Source organism: Equus asinus, chromosome 14 (genome assembly GCF_041296235.1).
Source record: "Equus asinus isolate D_3611 breed Donkey chromosome 14, EquAss-T2T_v2, whole genome shotgun sequence".
Classification (NCBI taxonomy): domain Eukaryota; kingdom Metazoa; phylum Chordata; class Mammalia; order Perissodactyla; family Equidae; genus Equus; species Equus asinus.
The window spans coordinates 37,448,231-37,467,966 of record NC_091803.1 but is presented as its reverse complement, the minus strand read 5'-3'; the positions used below and the strand labels follow the sequence as shown (position 1 = coordinate 37,467,966).

The window sequence follows — 19,736 nt, the reverse complement described above, 5'->3', positions numbered from 1 at the left end:
GGCAGGAGAGAGGAGAAGAGGTGGTGGTAGAATATTTTAATTGGCCAAGTTCTGGGTCACATGCCCAATCTCCCAAAGAAAAACCAGGAAATGGATGCTGGGCAAAAGAATGGACATCATTCAAAGGTCACTGGGCTTAAGGAGCTGGACTCCGAGGCTAGAGGCCTGATCCTGACCTTGCCATCGGTTAGCAAATCTCCTGGCCATTCAGGTCCTCACACTGCCCATCTATAAATGGGACCATCACACCCACCCATTCAAATCCCAATTACTACCAGCCCTGGGAAGCCATCGCTTTCTTTTTCCATCCCACTTGCTGAATTTCTTCAGAGGAGCGTGGAATTGTCTCTGAATCACTTCCGCCTAGAGAAATGTGACTTAGGCGGAAATTATGCACCTGCATTTTATATCTGTTTGGGTCATTTCAGTAATTGGGTCTGAGACACTGTTTATTTCCCCTCTCTCCATCCCAGGGATAAACTACTATTTCCAGCTGTTTCATGGGAGGCAAATGGGCAAGGATGTTTGCTTTCTTTTCAGGAAAAAAGAAAGGATGGAAAACAAATAACATCAAGAAAAATTAAACTGAAGCCGAAAACAATTTGTTGACTCCCGGACTGTCCTGTGCACCATTTTAGGCGTCCTCAACTAGTCCCTCCACTTGCAAACTAGTCGTTCTTGGGAGCTGGCCTAGTTAGTGCACAACTAAGGGAATAATTACAAATCGAGCAAACCCATTATTTGAGAGACCCCTGCTGATGATTCAGAGAATATGAAAACTGGAAGATTGTTTTGCCTCAATTGGGCTACGTTTGAGGATTCTTTTGGTTGTGGGTAATCAAAACCCATTCGATTTAGCCCAAAGGGGATATTGTTTAAGGATTCTGGGGTTGCATTAGTCAGGGTTCTCCAGAGTAACTCAACAAGAAATATACGTAAAGGATATCTATTAGGAGGAATTGGTTCATGTGATTATGGAGGCTGGGAATTCTCATTATCTGGCGTCTGCATGCTGGAGACTCAGGAAAATTGATGGTGTGTTTCAGTCTGGGTCTAGAGGAAGGGCTGAGCACCAGGAGAGCTGATGACATAAATACCAGGCTGAGGGCAGGAGAATGCAAGATGAGATGTCCCAGCTCAATCGGTGAGGTAGGAAAAAATTCCTCTTTCTTCGGCTTCATTCTCTTCAGGTCCTCAGTGAATTGGATGCTGCCCACCCACATTGGGGAGGGAAATCTACTTTACTAAATCTACTCATTCAAATGCTAATCTCAGCCAGAAACACCTTCAGACACACCCAGAAACAATGTTTCATCAGGGCACCCGCCCACTCAAGTTGATACATAAAATTCACCAGCGCAGAGATGACTCACACAACCCAGGGGTGGAGTGCCACTGGAATTCAGGAAGAGACCAGAGGATGCTGTGAAGCAAGGGGTTCCCTCCCTCCCCCTCCATGTCTCCTCTGGGTTTTTCTCTTCATGTCTCCTTCATTCTTCTCTCACAGAAGAGTGGCTTTCTCTGGTTTTCGGAACTTGTGGCAAACAGCTGCCAGGTTTACGTTTTAAGACAACAGTTGCATTGAGGCTGGAATCTTAACCTCAGTACCAAAGTCTCAGGGAAGGAGCCTATTGGCCCACTTGGGTCAGATGTCCGCACCTGGTCCAATCAGATGTGGGAGATTGGAGAGGGGCGGGAATAATGTTGTATGAACAGGACCATGTGGATGGTTCAGAGAAAAGGCATTTTCCAGAAAAGGTGGCATTCTAAGATGTTAAAAAAAAAAAAAGGTACACTTGGCCCTTTGTCTTTGTGGCTTCTGTATCCATGGATTGATCGAAAGGCCTATGATGGTTGTGTCTGGACTGAGCGCGTACAGACTTTTCTTCTTGTCATTATTCCCTAAGCAATGTAGCATAAGAACGGTTTGCATAGCATTTGCATTGTATTAGGTATCATAAGTAATCTAGGGATGAGGTAAAGTATACGGGAGGATGTGCATAGGTTATATGCAAATACTACACCATTTTATACAAGGGACTCCAGCTTTTGCAGATTTTGGCATCTGTGGGACATCCTGGAACCAACCCCTCATGGATACAGAGGGACAATTGTATATTGCATTGTACTACTAATTAAACGTCAAACTACAGTGAAATCTTGTTACCCTCACCTCTTTTAAATGAAGCTGAGATGGTCTACGCCATAGCATATTCCAGTTTAGTGGACCAGATTACTGGGGTTTGGTTCCAGTATTTGCTGGCTGTGTGACCCTAGGCAAATTACTTAACTTGCCTCTGTGCCTTAGGTTTCTCATTTACCAAATAGTTATGATAAGAGTCCTTACCTGACACGGAGGTTGCGACGATTAAATGTGTGGATGTCAGTAAAATAAATGCTCAGAACTCTGCCTGACGAATAGTAAAGGCTTAATAAATAATAGCAATTATTATTCTTACTGTAAAGTTCATTTCAATCATGGCTTAGCTTATTTCTTAGATTATACAAAAAACAGAAGATGCTAGAAAGAGAAATTTTGTAATTATGGGAAAATGGGACAAAATAACCATTACTAAAATTGAACATGTCCTTGCTTTGCTTTGGGGATTATTATTTGAATTCTAGATGGTACTTTCCGTTTACAACCTTAAAAGCTTACGTGGGAATTTCTTCTAAACAAGCTTCTATACATAATTTGCGATTCTGCTCATTTCACCTGGCAAGAAAAACCAATCATTTTACCAAGCTTGTCCGCATACAAAGTTTAGAACTTAAAGCCCTTAATATCCTAGTTTATAAAAGGTAAGTTACAGAATCTCTTTTTCTAGATGTCTGAAGAATCCTTTAGGACAGCGTCTTCAAACCCTTTCTTAAAGGGTTCATAGTAAATATTTTTGTCTTTGAGGCCATATGATCTCTATCCCAACTATTCAACTCTTCTGTAGTGTGAGAGCCGCCATAGATAATACATGGTCAAATGGGCATGGCTATGTTCCCATAAAGCTTTATTTATGGACGCTGAAATTGGAATTTTGTGTAAATTTCACACGTCAAGATCTATTGTTTTTCTTTTGGTTTTTTTCCAATAATTTAAAAATGGAAAAACCATTCTTAGCTCACAGGCTGTACAAAAACAGTAGTGGGCTGGATCTGGCCCTCGGGCCATAGTTTGCGAACCCTGCTTTAGGCGATGGTTCTGTTGGCATTCTGACTGTAGCCGGGGAGAGACGAGAGGACTGTCCTGGATCCCCAGCCCTGGTACCCCAGGGGCATTTTCAACCCCTGCTTCTCCTTACACGTTTCTCTTAGATGCAGAGTATTTGTGTGGCTCTCTTGGTTGCATGCAACAGAAAACTCAAGATGCTTAAGCAAAAAGAGAATGCACTGGGTTGTATCACCTAGGGATGGTTGGTCCAGGGTTTCAAAGTACCTCATGTCTTTCTCTCCATCTCTTGGCTCTTCTCCCGTGAAGACTGGCTCTCAGGATCTATGTAATGGCGGGTTCAAGTCCAGCTGGAAACCAGGCAGGGTTTCTCTTCCCCTAGGAGTTTACACAAAAGTTTTGGGCCTGATTGCTTGTGTTTGTTATTGGGCCCCATGCCCATCTGAACTAGCCCCAGTGGCTGGGGAAACAGAGCACCACACCTGGGTGGGGTCAGCCCTAGCAATCCCCGAGACCTGGAAGCGGTGCCCATGTTGCTTCCCCAATGAAAATAGGGCTCCTATTACCAAAAAAAGGTGAATGGATGCTGGAAGGCAAAATCCACAAATGTCCACTTCACACTGTGACATTTAGAATCTAAATGCCCTGAATAAAATGGGTGGAGGAGCTGCCAGAAGCAGGAAATTGCCGTTCACACCACCTCCTCTCCAAGGAATTGCTTGTCTTCCCTTTGGCAAAATTCTCTTTGCAGGTTCCAGCTTCTCTTGGAGCAGACCTTCTGGGTTTGGCAAACTCAGAGCTCCAGATGGGTTTATTTTTCATTTTCCGTGCAATCAGGTGGCCTCTGCTCAAAGCACTCAGTTGATTGAAATCCTGTTCAGGGGAAGCCGTGACTTGAAGAGCTAACGGCCTGGCTTGGCCTCTCGCCCCTCTCAGTCAAGTCAGACAGAGCCCAACTATCTAGCTGGGCTCAAAATAGCTCCTTCCTGATGTGGGCTCGCCATGGTCCATATTGGAGTTTTCCAGGCTCAGGGGGACTGTTGACTGTGCCCTCTGCTCCTCCCCACACCACAGACTCCAGCTTTTCCTCCCTTTCCCCAAATACACTGTATCCTCTAGTTTACCCCGTGGTGTACTTCATTCCGACTCTGTTTTTCTTCTCTTCTCAGTGACCCATTCCAGATTCAGCATCTTTTCCCCCATCCTCTGCCAAACCAAGACCGCGGCCCTCCGTTACCTGCACCCATTGTAAGAGATGCCAACCAGGTGTAGGGGAGGAAGAAAAATATTTTTCATCTACCCGCTTTAGGCTCCCTGGCTGGGACCTTGTAAATTAGACTGAAAAAAGACAGACTAACAAGAGAAAAAGGAACAGAAGTTTATTAACGTGTGCATTGCATGTAAACATCGCGGCGATGAGTAACTCATAATGGTGGTTGGAACTTGGGCTTATGTACCATCTTAACAAAAGAACAATAAGCTTTTGGAGAAGTGACAAGACAAAGGAAAAGGGCATTGAGTTTCTTACCGGAAAGTAATATATGGGGAAACTAATGGCAGAAACTAGTTAGGAAGTGTGCTGTGTAGATTACTCTGGTGCTACCTCCAGGCTAAGGATCTAGAATTGTTTCTGGTCATTAACTTCTCTCCTTCCTGGTAGAGAGGGGAGGGCAGACACCTTTACAAATTTATGTCCCACATTTAGGCAAATAAGGGGAGGGTAGAGAGCTTTGCTTGTATCTGTTTTTTTCTCAACTGCGTTCAGCTCAAAGTAATTCTTTTTTTTTTTTTTTTTTTTGCTGAGGAAGATTTGCCTTGAGCTAACATCTGTGCCAATCATCCTCTATTTTGTACATGAGTCACTGCCACAGCATGGCCACTGATGAGTGATGTGGTTCCATGCCTGGGATCCGAACCTGGGCTGCCAAAAGGGAGTGCACTGAACTTAACCGCTAGGCCACGGGGCTGGCCTCAAAGTAATTCTTAAGCCATGTAGTGTATTTTGAGGTGGCATATTCTGTTACCCCTCACAGGGAACACTTCAGGACACACTCCAGGCCTCACTGAGCCCTGGGCCAGTGTTTCAGACCCTGCCTTGTGTGCCTGATGTGTGTGCCCCAAAATGCTCTACTTCCTTGAGACTCATCCATCATACCCCAGGCCAGTAGGCCCTGTCTGTGGGAGACAGATGGCCAGCAACCTTGGGGCTGTCACACCCTCTGCAAAGATCCATGGAGAGTGGGAGCTGCAGAGATGGCTGTGGCTAAGTTCAAAGAAGCAGCAAGCGTCTGCATAATGCAGTAGTGCAATAATTGATTGCATTTATTTTATTGCATTTATTGATCGCTTGCTATGACCAGGCCCTGGACTAAGCACTTAGAACACATTATGTTGCATTTAATCCTCCAACAACTCACTGAGGCCCTAGCAGGAGGCTGGGCTCCCTACCTCTGTGCCCGCTCCCTTAACAGTGCGCTCTCTCACGGGAGATGGTGACATTTAAAAACACCATCAGATCTCATCTCTCCCGGCTTAAAACCCTTCTGTGGGTCACCCACTGGGAATAAAATCTGAACTCTCCACCACGGCCTTCTAGCCCTGCGTCACCCGCCCCTTCATGCCTCTCCATCCTGTAACACTCCTACCCTTTCTCCGGGCTTCTGCACTTGCTGTTCCATCTTCCTATAGCGTTCTTTCCTTCCGTCGCCCCAGGCCGGCTCCTCTTGGTCATTCAGTGTCGGCTCAAATGTCGGTTTCTTGGAGAGGTCTTCCCTGATGCCACTGTCTGGAGTCCCCCGTCAATAGATTTCTAGCCCATAACCACATTTTACTCTCTGCAGAGTCCTGTCAACTTAAAGGATGTCATTTGTTGATTTTTTTACTAGCCACCCATCTTCCCCAGTAGGATGGATGCTTCATTTCTGTACGCCAAGCTCCTAGAACCCTGCCTGGTATCCGGCAGTTATGTTGAATGAATGGCATTTGCCGCAGGTCCCAAAGAGGAAGAACCCCTGAAGGGAGCGGAACCCTGAGTGTTCAAAAGGGATGTGCAGAGAATAAAAATCTGTGCCTATAAAGAGTATCCCAACCGCCTGGACCGTTGCCTAGCTTTTGAGCCCAATATTTTGGGTTTTGGCCTGTTTTGGAAGCCAGGCTGCCCATTGGACTTGAACGCTCAGATTTTGCGTCTCTGGCAGCGTTGCTGGGGAGCTGGCCCTGCCACATCTCCAGTTCTACCTGGGACACAAGATGTTGCGGGTGTTTGCTCCACTGGCACGTGGTCCTCTTTGCCTTTCAGTGTGGGAAATTTTTTTTCTAATTATAAAAAATAAAATCATACTCTGCTCTCAAGGAAGCATGTGTAACTCCCCACCCTGTAAGTGTGGGCTGTGCTTACTGGCTTCTTTCCAAAGAGAGCAATGTGGAAAGGGGTAAGGGGGAGAGCAACTTTACTGTGGAGAATGCAGGCAGGTGATCAAGGTCAACATCAACAGTGACAAGTCCTCTTTAGAGCATGTGTCCTTGATAGAAAGTGACGAAAATGGCACTTTCCCCCTGTGGTCTTCCTCCTGCAAACCCATAAGCCCAGTCTACTCATCAGAAAAACAGACAAATCCCAGCTGGGGGACATTTTACAAAATACCTGATGAGTACTCTTCAAAACTGTCAAGGTCATCATCAGAAACAAGGACAGTCTGAGAAACGGTCACAGCCAAGAGGAGCCTAAGGGGACGTGATGACTAAATGTCATGTGGCACCTGGATGCAATCCTGGGACAGAAAAGGGATATTAGGTAAAAACCAAGGAAATCTGAACCAAGCGTGGACTTCGGTTAATAAAAAAGATGTCCCTGAGTATTTCCTGTCCTGATGGCTTTACCTTTGTGGCTGGTCTCTGTTTAGGGCCTCATCTTACTTCTCATGCTGGCCTTTGCGTCCAGCATCTCCATGTGTGCTTTGCGTGCCTGCTTTGCCGTCATCCGACTCTCCCTCTGGCTTCCAGCTTGGAGTCCACGTTGGTGAGCATTGAACTTGCCCCCCGCAGCCCCGTGTTTGCACACGGCCCGTGCGCTGGCTTCCCTGGCTTGTTTCTCTGACCCTCAGGCATCCCAAATCACACCCAAACCACCCCCATTCAATCAAGGATTTATTCCACGCTATTCCCCAGTCTCGAACTTTCTAAATGAAGCTAATGTTCTCCACGCAGTTTATCTCCCCAGTTAGGTTTCCAGCCGGTGAGGGATGAAGTGAGCCATGTGATTTCCAGGCTAAGCATTTTTAAAACCTGAAATATTACTTTAGACAGTCTCAATTTATCTTCCTCTAGATTCTAATCATTCTAGCCCCACCAAGCATGGTTTTAAGCAGCACCATCTCATTCTCTATCCATCCTCGCGTGACCCAGGCCCTTTGCCTACTCCTGAATTGGTCTGTAAATGGGAAGTGTTAGGGAGTCTTAGTAAAGACGCCTGGATCACAGCTCGGGATAGATTCATAATTGTCTGTATTCATGAAGTCACTCTGAGATTGCAAAACCAATGGATATTTTTAAAATTGAACCTTGAATAATAGGATGAACCTGCAGAAGTGCCGAAAAACATTAGCTGTTTGTACAATTTTAATTGGACAATGATCTAATTGTTATTAGAGGGTTATCAATTTCCACAGTTTTAATTCGGCACTCCTGACAATTCCGTCTGAATTAGGAGGAACACTTTATTCTCTTGTATGGTCTCAAAGGACCTCAGAGACCAGTCTGAGCCCTTCTGCTTGGACTTGACAAGGAGGTTTGGTGACTCACCGAAGGTCACTTAGAAGTGTTGGCGTGAGGACACCAAGTAATGAAAAATGACGTTACAGGTGGTCAAATGATCTTTCAGAACTCATGCGTCATCTCCTTCAAAGCCCCAGCCTGGAGGTAACACACATTATTCAAAGGAAAACCATTCTGGAAATCCCTCTTGGGAACTGCAGTGTCAGTCTGTGAACACCCTCAATGGTAATACACCTTTGCCTCAGAAAACGGGTCTGATTTTTTGGGACTACCAAGAGTCATTCTGAGCCAAGCTGTGCAAATAAAGTGGTAATCAAACCATGTGAATCCAAAAAAGTGAATATAAATGTGTTAAATTGCTTTTCTTGAATGGCTCACGAGCTGATTTGAAAGCAATTATCAAACAAGAGTCTGCTTATTAATACCTCTCCTCATTCCATAAAGGATTTAACAGTCATATTGGAGTCTCAGAAAAGTTTTAAAAGGCTTGAGGAATGTTGGTATTATTAGAAACCTAAAGTGTTTCAGGATGATTCTGTGAAGGATAATGTTCTAGAATACTTCTTTTAAAAGAAGAATTTATTTCCATTACTTTAATATCACTTCTCCCCCTCTCCTCCCCTCCCCCCAGGCTTAATGCTGGTTTTGTGGATAATGCAGGAGGGACACATGGCTTTTGGTGCTTCTCATCCTTCTTAAGAAGGCGTGGGATGGGATGGTGTGTGAGGTGGGGTATCCCCATTGAAGGGAGTTCCAGGGAGGGAGGTAAAGTTGGGATAGGGGCTCCCCAGGGGCTGATCTCCTCTGTCCTTCCCCACCCCTAGCTCCAGCTGTAGTGGAGGTCTGAGGTTGGGTGCTTTCTCCTTTGGTGGTTGTGGTGATGATGATGATGATGGTGGTGTCTGTGATGATGTAGTGATGATGTTAATGATGATGGTGATGGTAATGATGGTAATGATGGTGATGGTGATGATAGTGGTGGTGATGGTGATGATGGTGATGGTGAGGGTAATGATGATGGTGATGGTAATGATGATGATGATGGTGATGGTGATGGTAATGATGATGGTGATGGTGATGATGATGATGGTGATGCTGATGGTAATGATGATGGTGATGGTGATGATGATGATGGTGATGGTAATGATGATAGTGATGGTGATGATGATGATGGTGATGGTGATGGTAATGATGATGGTGATGGTGATGCTGATGATGGTGATGGTGATGGTAATGATGGTGATGGTGATGGTAATGATGATAGTGATGGTGATGATGATGATGGTGATGGTGATGATGGTGGTGATGGTGATGGTGATTATGATAATCGATACTGAAACCTCATCTGTCCTTATGATGTACCAGCCTTACACACACTCTCCCATTTAAGCCTCCCCACAACCAGTGCGTAGCTTCTGTTATTATCCCCACTTAACAGATAATGGATACTGAAGGTGGGAAAGGTTGTATAATCCCTTACCAGCTATGCAAATAGTTATCATGGAATGAACAAATATTGCAGGCAAGGATTATTAGACTAATTTTACAAATAAGAAAGGGAAACTCAGGGAATTTAAATAACTTGTCCAGGGGCACAGCCAGCAAGGGGAGAGCCAACATTCGGACTTGAGTCATTCTGTCAGCTCAGTGGTGCTGTGCCGTGGCTACTGCACTGAGCTGGGTGGTGTAGACAATGCCCCGTGAGCAGGAGGGCAGTCTCCCTGCTTGGCTGTCCCACCTCCTTCACTGAGTCTAGGTCCCTCCTTACAGACCACAGTTCCTACCCTCGAGGATGATGATGAGCTCATCCTGGGACCCTCCGTGGTAGGCTTATTTGGACTTCTCTGTTATGTAGACTGTGATAGGCTGAATAACGGCCCCCCAAGGTGTCCAGAGCTTATCCGTGGAACCTCTGACCGTGTTACCTTACGTGGCAAACGGGAATTAAGATGCTCCCTGGAGCACTACTGAAAAAGTGGGTCTAAACCACTGCTTCTTAACCAGGGCTGTTTTGGTCCTCCACGGGACATTTGCAAATGTTTGAAGACATTTTGGGTTGGTGGGAGGATGCTACTGGCATGTAGTGGGTAGAGGCCTGAGGGGCTGCTAAGTATCCTGGAATGCACAGGACAGTCGCACAGCAGAGAATGACCCAGCCCCACATGTCAATAGTGCCGTGGGTGAGAAGCCCAGATCCAAACAAGGTGCTTAGAGGCTGCTGGGCAGAGAGGAGCTAGAATTCTTGCCTTAGCTTTGGTTCCTGAGCTTTCAGAATGAGCCTTCAGATGTCCTTGCATGCTATTCCCTCACCCCCAGTTTGCAGATAAGGAAACTGAGGCTTGGAGAGGTTAGGTCATTTGCTCAAGGTCAGCAGCTAGAAAGAGGCAGAGCCAGGATGTAAACCCAAGTGGCCTTGACTCCAACACCTGTTTCTTAACCCCGTTGCTCATTGTGCATTCTCCCTAATCACTTTTGTGATTTGAACGAGTCAGATGTGGCTGAGAAAATAGCAACTCGGAGAAGCTAAAAGACGTGCTCAAAATCACACTGGAGAATAATAACCATGGCCAAGGCGTGGAGGCAAGTCAGCTTCCTCAGCTGCAAAACCTTCCTCGCGGGATGATTGTGAATATAAAGAGACATTACGTGAGGTCGGGGAGGCGCTGGGCAGCGGGAGGTATGATCACTCGCGGAGCCCAGCGCATCATCCCTCACAAGGCAGGCGGGTGCTGGGCGGTGGGGGGGGAGGGGGGGGGTTGGAGGTGGGGAGGGAATGGAGCAGCCAGGAGCATCTGAATTAAAAGCAGTTACTTCGTCTTCTTGGGAAATGGTGACTCATTAAAAGCAACCGGCTGTTTCCCATTATATTCACGTTATGGCGAGAAGGCGAGATGCTTGGTATATCCCATAATAGGATGTTTGGGGGTTGAAATGAGCTTCTTTCCTACATGAATGATTGATGACAATTAAAGGCTGGGGTGTCACCAGGAGCCTTAAAATGCATCAGGATATCTGTTCCGCAGTGATGGGACTCAGATATCTTTCCCTGATGTTTAAGACTCTGTTGGGTCGATACCAGTAAGATGTGCCCGTGTGTACTCAGGATGGTGAGCTAAGGTGCTGGCCCCTTGACAGAGGGCTGGGGGCGCCCCTCTGGACCCTCCTTTTGGGGCAGGCATGGGTCTATTGCAGTTGGAGGATTGGAGTCCTACCTAGGGGGCAGATGACCGGTCCAAATGACCGGAAGTTTGTCTTTCTCCATTATCTGGAGATCCTGATTTTGTTCCCTCCCCCACGTTCATCTGGCTTTCTCCAGGGAAAGGACATGTGATGTGTTAAAAATGATACTGACCCCTCTTCGTCGTGCCCACGCACTGCACCAGGCCCTTGACATGTTATCTTATTTCATCTCCCAGCAGCAACTCCGTGAGGCAGGAGCTACGGTCCCATTTTACAGCAGAGGAGACTGAGACTCGAGAAGATGAAGTGATATGTCCAGATCACACAATTAGTGGTAGAGCCAGGAATTGAACTGTAATCTGTCCAAATCGACTGTCAGGGGTAGCTGCTGGTGAGCCAGTGACCGCCACAGAGCGCTGAAGCAAATTTACTCCCGCACATGTAAGCTCCTTGCTAGAAGGTCAGCTCAACCAGGGCTGGGCTTTGTCTGTTTTGTTCCATCCCCATTGCTTAGAGCAATGTCTGGCATGAAGCGGGTTTTCAATGCATATTTATCAAATGCACAAGAAGAGCAAATATTACAGGGAACTTTCTATCTGTCTGGCATTTACACTAATTACCTAAGAGATGGGTATGACTGTCCCCACTTTGCAAATGAAGAAACTGAGGCCCAGAGTCATCAGCTGATGGGACCAAGGTCAGCATGAGAGCCAGGCCCTGACACTCGAGAGCTCATGCCCATAACGGCTCCCTTCACTTGCCCTCTTCAAGGGCTGGCCTGGCTCTCGTGGCACCTGCACACGCCAACTCTTTTTCTTTTCTTTCTTTCTTGATTTTAAATCCACTTGGATAGGTGACACGTGTCCACGGGAAAATTTCAAATGACATAGCCAACCGTGATATGCCAATGTCTGCGTCTTGGTGATGTTTACAATGGTGGGAGCTGAGTGATACATGGGGAATCCCTGTAGTATCTTTGCAACTTTTCCATGAAACTAAAATTAATCCAGGGGCTGGCCCTGTGGCCGAGTGGTTAAGTTCGCGCGCTCCGCTGCAGGCAGCCCAGTGTTTCGTTGGTTCGAATCCAGGGTGCGGACATGGCACTGCTCATCAAACCACGCTGAGGCAGTGTCCCACATGCCACAACTAGAAGGACCCATAATGAAGAATATACAACTATGTACTGGGGGGCTTTGGGGAGAAAAAAGGAAAAAAATAGAACTTTAAAAAAATAAAAATAAAAAATAAAATTAATCCAAAATTAAAAGTTTAAAAAAAATTTGAAACAATCGAAAAGGACGTATTAGGTGGAAGGGGATTGTCCCCACACTGACCCCCAGATCCCCACATCCTCCAAAGCCAACCGTGGTGGCCCTTCTCTCGTGTGCCCTTCTGAGAATGTTCCAAGGATGCTGGACGCCTGGTAAACATGGATGGAACTGAGATGAATGGGTCCACCTTCATTTAAATGCTTCTGTGATAAGAGCTGGGCTGAAATAATGACTCAAAATGTCTGATTCATCTTTGGGTGAACATCTTGACGCATGGTTGAGAATTTTACGGCAGGCCTGAGTTCTCATTTATTTTCCAATGAGAGCTCCAGAGTTTGGGCCCACTGCTGTTTGTCGAGGGGCCTTCAGAACCACATCCTGCCGTGTCATTCCGTATGCTGCTCCACGTGGATGTGAGCTGACCTATAGGACCTCTAAGACCCTTGCAACTCAAAGAGCTGGAATTCCATTCTACAATAGCTTTCTCGGGGAGGGGGGGTATCCTAGCGGTGCTCAGATGCCTCTAGCATCAACAAACATTGAATTATATTGTGGGAAAATTACTCTTTTTTCCACTGATCTACCTTTCCGATTACCAAAGAAGAAAAGCCTCAGTTTGGTGGTTTATCTTTAATGCCTCTCTTGTACTTCTTCACTTTCTAGTACTTGCTCATCCAACTTGTTAAGAAAGAAAAGTCAGGCGTCAATCTGAGCCTAGACTACAATATTTTGCCGGAATTTAATAACATCACTTTGTTTCCATTGGATTTATTTTTATGGCTATTTTCTAATTAGGACAAATGGTAGTGACGTTATTTATGGATGTGAAATGAAGTTTCCTTTAAGGAGTTCATTTGAGTAAAAACAAAAAGAATTGACATAAAGAAATATTGAATAAATGACAGTACAGATAGTGTATTGGTCTGCTCCAGCTGCTGGAACAAAATACCACAAACTGAGTGACTCAAAAACCATAGGCATTTATTTCTCACAATTCTGGAGGCTGGGAAGTCCAAGATCAAGGCACCAGCAAATCTGGTGTTTCGTAAGGATGCTCTTCCTGGCTTGTGGATGGCTCTCTTCTTGTTGTGTCCTCCCATGGCAGAGAGCAGGGAGAGGAAGCTGACTCTTCTTTGTTTTTTTAAAGATTTTATTTTTTCCTTTTTCTCCCCAAAGCCCCCCGGTGCATAGTTGTATATTTTTTTAGTTGTGGGTCCTTCTAGTTGTGGCATGTGGGACGCCACCGGAGCATGGCCTGATGAGCGGTGCCGTGTTGGCACCCAGGATCCGAACCGGCGAAATCCTGGGCTGCCAAAGCAGAGTGCGTGAACCCAACCACTTGGCCACGGGGCCGGCCCTGCTGTGTCTCTCCTTATAAAGGCACTAATCCCATTCACAAGGGCTCCACCCTCATGACCTAATCACCTCCCGAAGGCCCCGCCTCCAAACACCATCACACTGGGTGTTAGGTTTCAACATCTGAACGTGCAAGGAACACAAACATTCAGTCCATAACGGACCATATGTGGCCTTGGTGAATTCTGTTCCATGAAGGACCTCTCTCTGGCCCCCAGCAGTCTTACTTTCTCGCCTATATTTAAATTACAAGTTTCTAGGAGATTGCCAGCCCTCATTCACCTCCCCCACTGCCGCCGCTTCTGTCTCTGGGTAGCTTTAAGCTTTAAAATTTCAAGACAAATGATTAAACCTGCTGGCGCATGCCAGTCATGCCCAGAGGCTCAGCTCTTGTTTGCTGGTGCTGCTGCGCTTCTGAAGCGTGCATCTCCCCGGTGTGGCATTTGGGGATAAAAAGATGGATTTAGCTGCTTCATCCCCCAGAAGTGACTCAGCTCCTGGAAGCTTGGTGACAGCAATGGCAGTTGGAGCCCTGGGGACTTCTGTCAGTAGAGTCTTGTGGCAACTATGAACGCTTGCCCATCTCCTTCCAGGATTTGTCCTCCTCGTGGACACTTCCATTGGCAGCTGTTGGATGCCTGCTTTCTGGCTGGAAAATGTTGTCGAGAGAACTTGTGTTGTCACACAAGTTCACAGTGGAAAGAAACTGACCGTGTATGGTGTTCATTCATTCGCGTCCTGTACCAGCGTTTCTCAGAGTCTGATCTGAGATCTCCTCTGTGAAGTTCCCTGGTCATGATCCCCGAAACCCAGGCTTATCCTCATCCCTGGGGGTAGAGACCGGGAAGCTGACTATTTAACAAGGTAATAATCATGATATTTGCCAAGCCCACTGGTGCTTGAGAACCGCTGCTCTCTAGGCACCTTATGCAACAGAATATACTCAGTTCTCTCTATTGTTAAGATGATGGTGGTACGTCTTAAGTAGGGTGATAGTTCTTAAGTGGATGTGATTGACTACAACCAAAGCTTTGGAGCAGGAAAGGTCTGATTTTAAATCTCAGCCCCACCATTTAGTCCTTTTCCTGAGCCTCAACTTGCTCATCTGTGAAATGAGGATGCTAGCAGTACTTGCCTCCTAGGGCTGTTTCGAGAATCAAACAAGGTAATTTGATCCTGGCTAGTGATAAGCGCTCAATAAACGTTAGCTATTATTGTTACTGGGTAAACCTGGTTTTTTAAACCTTTAGGCTGGGGAAATTATAGCATCCACCAAACTAGAACAGGCGTTGGCAAACTTTTCTGTAAAGGTCCAGGTAGTAAACGTTTGAGGTTTTGTGGGCCGTACAGTCTCTGTTGCAATTACTCAGTTCTGCTGTGGTGGTGGAAAAGCAGCCATAAATAATACACAAATGAATGCGCAGGGCCAGTGTTCCAATAAAACTTTATTTATAACATCAAGCAGGGGGCTGGATTTGGCCCATGGCAGTAGTTTGCTAACCCCTCACCCAGGGAGTTGTGAAGATTAAATGCGATAAGGCGTATCATGAGCCTAGCACAGTGCCTGGCACAGAGCACTCCCTCCAAGAAAGGATTCTGAGTATTATCTATCTGATTTGAGGTCTAGGCTTCACTCCTTTCTCCAGGAGAAGGAGAGCATCCTCAAGCAAGACTTTTCAGCAGAGGTACCAGCCGTGTTCTCGGCCCCAAATCAAAGCTAAATGTTCATCTCGGCACCTGGCGCCTGGCAGTGCCACCGCCCCCATCCTCCCCCAGGGCTGGAGGTAAAATGCCAATCCATGGGGTGTGATTAATCCCCTTCGTTCGTCCCACGCTTCGCCCCAGGGTGTGTTGCCATTTTCAGCGTCTGGCCCGTGGAAATCAGGTTGCCCATCTGAACCAAGAAGTGAGAAATGAGGATACTTTTATCTGCAAGGTGGTTCACTATGTGCTTTCGCATCCACAAATGCCTTTAACCCTGGCCCGGAGGCTGTGTCAGGCAGTGAAGGCATTTGGCTAAGGATGAGAGAGAGAGAGAGAGCACTGGTTGAATTTCTGTCGCTGCAACATTCTGGTTGTGTGGTGTCGGGCGAGTCACTTTCCGTCGCTAAGCCTCAGATTCCTCATCTGGAAAATAGGGATTAAATGAGATAATACATAGAAAGCCTCCAGCACAGCATGACCCATGACAGCTATTGAACCCCATTTTGCAAAGGAGGAAGTGATGTAAGAGGTAAAGGGGCTCATTCAAGGTCATGCCGCTGGTGATGGGCCTCAGACCGGAGATCTCTAACTCTGGCCCCCAGCTGGTTTTCACCAGGCCCCACCCCCAGGCCACTTGCTGGGACTTTGCTGCTTCCAGCCAGGGCTCTGCTCCAAGTGCAGTGACAGAAGCTCTTGGGGGGAGTGCCATCGCTGTCAGGGAGGTTGCTAGCCCGTGGCTGTCCATCACGGAAGCGGGTTATGGTGTCCTCGCCAAATTCATACCCCCCCAGGACCTCAGAATGTGACCTGATTTAGAAATAGGGTGTTGGCAGAGGTCACTCAGATAAAGATCAAAATGAGATCATCATGGAGTAGGGTGGGCCCTAAATCCATTGACACAGAAAAGGACAGAGAAGGACACAGAGCCTTGGGGAGGAAGTCCTCGTGAAAATCGCGGCAGAGGTTGCAGTGATCCTGGCAAGGAGCCCCCAGGATCTGGAAGAAGCAAGGAGGGGCCCTTCCCTGGAGCCTTGGAGGGAGCAGGGTCCTGCCAACACCTTCCTTTGGGACTTCTGACCTCCAGAACCACGAAGGAATAAATTCCTGTTGTTTGAAGCCACCACTTCATGGTGATTTGTTATGGCAGCTCCAGGAAACTTAGACACTGCCCTTGACTCTAAGACATGAATGGATGGGGGCGCCGGACTTAGAACGCCTGCGTGGACAAGGGCAGCGGTGATGGGGCAAAGAGTGTGCGTTCTGGAGGCAGAGATGGGCTCAGCTCCTTCCTTTGCCAGCTCTGAGCCTTCGTTTCCTTATTTGTAAAAAGAGAACATCTCGATCCTGCTGGCTTATGGCGACGATTAAAAGCTTGTGGCGTGGCAGAGCTGGCCCCTTGGTAATAACAAAGGCAATCATAACGGTGCATGGAGCGTGACAAGCCTTGGTTAGCTGAATCCTCGCAACTGGCCTGGGTGGCGGGTTCTCTTCTTATCCCCATCTTACGGAGGAGGAAACTGAGTCACCGAAAGGTTGACTAACTCTCCAAGGCCACACAGCTAGTGAGGAGCAGACCCACGACTCAAACCCAGGCCGTGTGACTGCAGAATGTTCCCTATCTGCCACCCCCAGGGCACCCCCACCTCCTCTTGCTCTGTGCCCAGCGTCAAAGCTGGTTCTCCAGCCTGGTGGGAGCCCAGCACAGGAACGCTCAATTAACAGTAATATTTTAATCTTGTTCCTTCCTCCTTCCTCCAGCCAGGCCTCAGTGCTCCAATCCCACGAGCCATCTCGGCTTGGCATCCTGGGCTGTAGGACCCCAAATCTGATTCCAGGAGCCTTGAGGCCATCACCCCCCAACATGTCACATGGAAAATTTGCTCAAAATTCCCTTTAGACGTCTCTTCCGCTTCTCAGGTCCCAGTCCTGAGAGAGCCTCTCTGATCTCTCTCCTCTCTCTTCTCTTTCTAACATTCACTCCCTTCCCTCCCCTGCACCCACAGCAGCTCAGCCTGACTGCAGGATCAGCTTCAGGACCCGCCATCTTTGGCAGGCACGAGGAGGCAACTGTGAATATCCCTCATTCCGTGTTGTCTCTCTTTCCCCCACCTCTCCTGTCTTCCTCCCCACAACCCATCTAGACAATTGTCCAGTGCCCTTGTCCCCCACTCCACCCCAGACTCTGCACTGTCTGTGTCGTGATATTTGAAAGCAGAGAGAAGCAGACGTTGCTGGGGAACCAAACCGAGGGGGGTGAGAATCTCCAATAGGCCTATGACTGTCATGCCCAAATTTCTTCTCCCTGACTCATTTCTTGGCTTTTTCCATGGTCTTTGTCCTTGTTTATCTCTTGTAAATTGCAAGTTATCTCAGAATTAGGGAGGCCACTGATTGCAACGTGAGAATCAACAACGGGTCATTGCCTTCCTCTTGATTCTTCAGCTGAATGAGGAGAGTGGATTCGTGGAGAGCAGGCAGGTGATTTTGGCGTGTGGAATGGCTGTGTTGAGGGGGAGGTCACTGAAGGGTATGGCAATTTACCCAAAATCTGATGTCTGGTGAAGAACTCGAGGGCGGGAGTTTCCCACAGATGACAAAGCAGTCGTGCGGGCTTCTGGGAGTGGGTGCAATTCTAAGATCCAGGCCAGTAGGAGTTGACTCGAGTGAAGTCTACAAGTCACAGTGCCGCAGCCCCTGGGCACGTGTGCTGCCAGAGATCCAGGTCAGAGGGAGAGACGGGAGAGAGAGAGGGCAGCTTTCCAAACCATTGCCGTGGACGTAAGGAAAAAGACAAGCGCCAGGGAGCAGGACTGAGGTGCCGGGCGTGGAAGGAGTTCATAGATATAGATGAGGTGATGTTGGCCACGGAGTAAAGCAAGAACGTCCCCTCTCCCGCACTTCTCCTTCTCTACCTGTAAAGAACTGAGGATATTGCATCCTTGAAAACCCAGCCATTCGTTCTGGAAGGGTGGCCCAAAGGCACCTCCTAGATGCGTGCAAAGATTCGTCTTTGAGAATGCTCATCACATTTATAGGGAGGAAAATGGAAAACAATGTAAATGTCTGGGGGTTGGTGAGGTGATTCATGACACAGACACAAATAGAAAACTACACAGCCTTTCACAGCCTTGGAAGAGCATCGAAGGATGTGCAAAGTGCTCATGATATGTTAAGTGAAAAGAGCAGGTAAAGAAATGGTGAGACCCTAACTTTATACCCCAGAAACCGTGTAATGGTGGATATATATGCGTGTAATGGTGGATATATATGCGTGTGTACAGGGTTATCCATAAATGTTAATGTATGTGCATACATTAACACTTTTAACTACTAACATTTTGGTGTACATTTTTCCAGTCTTAAAAAATATATATGCAGGGGCCAGCCCTGTGGCCGAGTGGCTGAGTTCACACGCTCCGCTTCAGCAGACTTGAGTTCGCTGGTTTGGATCCTGGGCATGGACCTAGCACCACTCATCTAGTCATGCCACTTAGAAGAACTAGAATGACCTACAACTAGAATATACAGCTCTGTACTGGGACTTTGGGGAAGGAAAAAAAAAGGAAGATTGGCAATGCATGTTAGCTCAGGGCCAATCTTCCTCACCAAAAAAAAAAAAATATATATATATATATATGGAGATATATATATATATGTATGTGCGTATGTGTGTATATAATATTACACATATATAATCATATATATTACCATATATAGTGATACCACGTGTATAATAATCCTATAAATTATCATACATATATTGGAAGAATGTACACCAAAATGTTAATGACAATATATGTGATTACACACATGTACACACACGTACATACTGTTATGGACTGAATGTTTGTGTCCCTTGGATTCACATGTTGAGGAAGCCCTAACCCCATGTTTGGAGACGGGGCCTTTAAGGAAGTAATTAACATTAAATGAGGTCACACGGGTAGGGCCCTGATCCCACAGGATTAGTGTCTTTCTAAGAAGAGACACCAGAGAACTTGGGCGTTGTCTCTCCGTGTGCACACAAAGCAGAGGCCGTGTGAGCAGACAGCGAGAAGGCAGCCATCTACAAGCCAGGACAAGAGCCCTCACGAGAAACGGGCCCCGCCGGACCTTGATCTGGGACTTCCAGCCTCCAGAACTGTGAGAAAATAAATGTCTGTTGTGTGAGCCACCCAGCCTCTGGTATTTTGTTATGGCAGACCAAGCGCATGCATGCATCCATACGTATATGCAAATATAAGTAGTGTCTCTATATATGATAAGATATAAGATGTGTGGTCATAGAT

The 19,736-nt window shown here is 46.9% G+C and overlaps 1 protein-coding gene across 1 annotated transcript in view; it reads left to right on the top strand.

Annotated features, from left to right (window-relative positions):
• Positions 1 to 19,736, top strand: part of BMERB1 (bMERB domain containing 1) — a 111,096-nt gene that overhangs the window by 43,051 nt on the left and 48,309 nt on the right. The gene's annotated exons all lie outside the window — the stretch shown is intronic.